This window comes from Helianthus annuus, chromosome 1, assembly GCF_002127325.2.
Source record: "Helianthus annuus cultivar XRQ/B chromosome 1, HanXRQr2.0-SUNRISE, whole genome shotgun sequence".
NCBI lineage: Eukaryota > Viridiplantae > Streptophyta > Magnoliopsida > Asterales > Asteraceae > Helianthus > Helianthus annuus.
This window is the reverse complement of record NC_035433.2, coordinates 98522894-98528619: the sequence shown is the minus strand read 5'-3', so window position 1 is coordinate 98528619 and position 5726 is coordinate 98522894.

The following is a 5726-nucleotide window of genomic DNA, read 5'->3' as shown; positions in this document are numbered from 1 at the left end:
TTGTGCATTCTGTATAAAAGTCTAAGTGTAACTGTGTAGGTTTATAAGTTAACATATTGAACCCAAAGTGTGAAATTGAAAAAGGGAATGCGAGCATACTCACGGTTTTGCTAAATCTTCTTTAGAAATCCCGCGAGCGTAGTTTTGGTAGGCATAGTACAGGAACGCCAAGGTTATTCTACCCGGCGAGCAAAGGGATGGTGGAATTAGTACAAGAACACCAAGGTTACCCTACAGGACAAACGAAGGCATGAGTCAGGGTTGGAAGTTTAAGGAACAGAAACTAAAGTACTTAATATAATACGAAAATACAATTAGACAGAAAGTATATTCTGTTCATGCACTTGTCCCGATACTAGGTTTCTGTGTTTTTACGGGTCCTAGTTAGCCCAACAGAATTAGTGACAAGGAACACGGAAATCAAAATAATGGAAACTGAAATATGAACTGTTCAGATGAAAGAGTTTGGGACGAAAGGGCCATTTGTACGAAAGGGATTGTCTGGTAACTGAGTCTCGTTTGAAAGTTTTAACTATTAAACAGTTATGTTCGTGATTTCTATTAAGTTTATTAGTCGTAATATTAGTATATTAATAGTCCAGAATAATCAGAAGGTTCATATAAGTCATGCATGGAGGTTTTAACCTCGTTATAGTTCACCAAAGCACAAATCAGTTAACTTAGTTAACTGACCGGTTGGTCATGAATACGGAAAGGAAAGACAGTATGTAAAATAAACCAAACAACCGAACAATGTACAACCCAGGTGTGCCAACACGACATAGAAAGAATTAACTAAGTGTCGAAGGCTGGACGGGGTTCACTTGTTCTAGGTCTAGGAGATTGTTTGGGTGTTCATTTTACGAGTTTAAGTGAGGTGGTGGATCTAGATTGGAAACCAAGGTTCCCACAGAACACACACTGACATTCCAGAATCATCTATATTGAAGATAGTGATCTGGACAGTCCTTCAACACTTGAAAATCGTCGGAACTTAGTGAACAGTTGCATTCGGACGAATGGCAGTTCCCTTTCGTACGAGATGGATATCCCTCTCAGACGAGTGGGTCTGTCATTCGTTCGAATGGGATTATTTCTTAGGTAAAATCAGTTCGGTTTTGTTTAAACCGATTACCTACTCAACTGGAATTGGCTCTAACTTTAATCTTATTGACTTAGCCTGTGAGCTCTTAGAACCTCAGATCCAGCTGAGTTCAAAGTCAGAAAGTTTGCGAAAAGGTTTTTGAAAGATTTACTTCACTTCCATCTTGGTCCTCAACTGAGTTGAGTGTTTACATCAACTGCCATGGCAGATCTGATAAACCAAGCGGAGATTTGTGAAGAATCTTTGTAAAAAGTTTGATGGAAACAGAAGAAAAGTAGAAGAATAAAGATGAAATCAGTCGTTTACGAGCTAAATACTCACTTAGAAGTGACTAAGATGAGTTCTAAGTGAATTGCTCGAAGTTGGTTTGAGAGAGAATTCGGAAGTTGAAGGTTTGAAATGAAGGAAATGGACTTGTATTTATAGGCGGAGATAGCAGTTTGGGACGGATGCATACTCAGACGAATGGGCCAGGCCCATTCGCACGAGAGTGCCAGGTCCAAAAGCCCAATTTCCAATTTTTCTTGATTTTGTCAGTTTTAAGAGTATAAGTGAAATGTTTAAGTGTTGTGCATAAATAAAGGAATGTATAAATGTACTTTGTATGTATGAATACGTATGAATTTACATGTAAATGGTATCAAGTATGTATGTAACACGAATAATCGACAAGTATTTATGTATAATGAATAACACAAGTATATAAAAGATGGAATTTTCATTATGATTCAAGTCTCGGATTATAACGTTTGGAATGAAATACGAATACAAAGGAATACAAGTTTCCATAAATGGAAAGTACAACAATTTTACCAAATAAGGAAAGTTGCAAAAAACGAGGCGTTACACTCGCCCCTCCTTTAGGAAATTTCGTCCCGAAATTTAGGAAGATGTAACGAACAGGTGCGGATACTTATTCTTCATTTCACTTTCAAGTTCCCAAGTAAACTCAGCACCACGCTTTCCTTCCCATCGTACCTTAACAATAGGAATTCGACTGTGCCTCAATTGCTTGATGCCTCGATCCATGATCTCAACAGGTTTCTCCACGAAGTGTAGAGTCTTGTTGATTTGAAGATCTTCGAGTGGAACTTGAAGTCCTTCTTTAGCTAGACATTTCTTTAAGTTAGAGACGTGAAAGGTAGGATGAACATTGTTGAGCTCTTGAGGTAGGTCCAGTCGATACGCTACTTTGCCAGTCCTTTCGAGAATCTTGAAAGGACCTACGTAGCGAGGAGCGAGTTTCCCTTTCTTACCAAATCGAACTACACCCTTCCTCATCAAAATTGATCTTTCCATATGGCAGTTCCTCTCCATAGAAAAATCCTTCAAAACTATCAATAATATCAGGAGGGAATATAGATTTAAAAATATCAGGATGAACAATAAAGCTCTTCTCCTCTTCAACATTATTTATCGGATCTGATTTTTTTCAGTAATCAAGTTAGTTGATTCAACTTCAACTTCAATTTTTGAATCTTTCCCGATCTTATCTTCAACAATCTTTGATTCCTCTCTTTGCTCTGCTACTTCTTTAAATTCCTTGATTTCTGCCATCAATGCTAAACCGTCTGTCTTTGAGATAACCAAATACCAGTTGAAACCTTCATCATTTTAAACGACAACCAAAGCTTTCTCTGTAGTATTTGATGAAGATCTTCCCTCAATCGGTATATTTCGAGAATTAGCTGATCTGAGACTATTCTGTTGGTTTTTATATTGAATAACTCTCTGATAATAGTCTCTCACAAACGGATTTGTGCGCCCTCTTTTAAAATGACCTTTCTCTTTGCATCTGAAACACGTTACCTTCGATTTGTCAAACCCAATCTTCGTATCTGGTCCTTCCAAACAATTTGTCCGAGTAATTTCCATTAATCTTTGTGCTCTTCGTATCACACTCGTCATACACCATCTGATGTCTATCAACTCCATCTCTTTTGAATCAATTTAATTATAATATTTTTTTGATAAGATTATAATTTCCAAACCAACCCACAATTAGGCTATCATAAGATTCAAGAACTGATGCAAGCAGTGAGATATGTTCTTTAGCATTTGATACACTTAATTCCTATAGATTTGTCAAACTCACAACAACATTACATTGAAGACTTCCAGAAGACTGATTGTAGTTCATGTTGTTTTGTTATTGTAATGTGTTGAATTCTAAGAAAATTTTGGAGTATACTGTGGAGTATCATTCGAACAGACACTACTAAAAGCAGACTGCGGACTTTAAACATATATAGAGTATTGGTGAAAACGCATTTCCTCCTGAAGATTCTGCACTGAACGCTGTCTGAATTTTCTGGCTTGACGAAACCGTACTTGGTATCTGGCCCTTGTAATAGACCAACATCTTGAGCAACCATAATATTCTTCATCTTTGTCTTCTTTCGCAACTCAAGCTCATGTGCTTCAAGATTTTCAATACACGTGCTAAGAGTAAATCGTTTAAACTCAACCGGTCTTGACTTTAAGATCATTAGATATGTGCCCCAATCTTCATCCGGTAGAGCTTCAGCTAATCTGTCGACGAGATCTATTTTATCTTTTTTCGATTCTGACTCTTTTCACTTCTGCGACTATGACAAAATGTTTCCACTATTTATTGAAAAGTTTATCCTTTGAGTGCCATGAAAATGTCGAATTCCTTATTTACTAGCCTTTTCTTACTCTTTCTCATCTCATCATTTCCCCAATGCTTTTTGGTGACCTGCTCCTAACTTGAACCTCATATGATCATCATCAAAAACCCACATACGTTGATTCTTTCCGCCTTTTCGGTTGATTTAATAGCTTGAATTCAAGCCCACAACTGCGTTTATATCATCAAAACTGACCATAGAAATTGACTCGTTGTTAAGTACTAACTGATTTTCTGCTTCTTTTCCATGGTCTATAATATTTTTATTATTTACTTCACTTCTAAACTCATCAGTACATACATACTCAACTTCAGAAATTTTTTGAGGCATTTCAACAAACACCTTAGGGAATACTCAACTGTTACAAAATTAAAAGAACCAATTTCATTGTCATGTCCACTAATATCATTTTCATTAGTCCTGACTCATCATCCATAACTAATCTTGAATTTCCTTCCCATCCCCAACTAATTCTTGAATCTCATCACCAAAAATTTCTCTTATCTTGTTATTACTTTCCTAGGCTTTTCATCAAACACTTGATTGGCAAACTTAACTTTTATGTATAGAGAAGCTTTTGGATCATAAGGAGAAAATGAATCTTTTAACTTATTTCCATCTACTTTCAAGGCCAAAGAAATGGCGTCTTTCAATGTGTGAACACTATACCAATGCCATTGCACAAAAACATCCCTAATTTTGGGTTCAAAACCATCCATATATATATATATATATATATATATATAGGGGAAGGTTCAAATGAAAACCGTTAGTTATTGTGAAAACTCGAAAACTAATTAAAAAAAGCCAAAAAAACATACAAAAATTTTTTTTTTAATTTTTTTTTTTGCAATCAAAATTTCGCAGGTTTTTTAATATAAAAAATTTTTTCAAAAAAAAAAAAATTTTTTTTTGAGTAGTGCACATGTGTAATACTGCACATATGTATGTGTACTACACATGTGTATTATTACACATGTGCACTACACAAATTTTTTTTTTTTTTTGAAAAAAAGTTTTTTTTATATATAAAAACTAGCGATTTTTATAAAAAAAAATTGAAAAAAAAAAATTTTTTTTTTGTGTTTTTTAGGCTTTTTTTAGTTAGTTTTCGAGTTTTCACAATAAAAGTGTTTTTCATTTGAACCATCCCCTATATATATATATTATGTATGTATGTATATGGTAGGGATCCTAAGAGAAGAACACCCTTTTTGAGAAACTTGATAAGTATTCTGGACCACACATTTTCCTTAAGCAAAAAATGCAAAAAAGTTAAAAACGCAAGAAAAGAAATATCTTTTTATTTTTTATTTTTTTGGAAAAATCGGTGCTTTTTCTATTAGGGTTTTTTTTTGGATTTATATACATGTGTATATTGTTAATCTTTAAACTATACATATGTGTATATTGTCAATCTTATAACTATACGTATGTGTATATTATGAAAAAATAAATCCTTAACCTAAGAAGTGTAGGAAACCGGGTCAAACGAATGTTGATTGAGCTCATTACAGCGGTAATGGGACCGGATCATTGAACAATAACCAAAACTCTCTAAACACTAAAGCTAAACCCTAAACTCTAAGGCTAAACCCTATGCTAAAACCTAATATGTCACACCCCGAAATATCAGAGCTTGGCGTGACTGGACTGGTATCTTCATTGCACAGCGGAAGCAAATAAAGCTAAGACATTTAGAAAGAACAGCCACAAAGTACTCGAATCCACATGATTCTCCTATTCCAACCGTGCCATAACTTTGAAATGCGACCTGAGAAAGAAACATGCGAAAAATCAAAATAAAGTTGAGCGAGTTCATAGTTTGTTTGTATAAGATTTGAAATAAATCTTTTCGAATAACCGGTTTTTGAAATATTGTTGAGAAAATGAATTTAAAATCATTTTCTTTGGCATGTTATATGAAAACTTTGTATTCATAACTATTATGTTCGTAAAACCTTGTATTT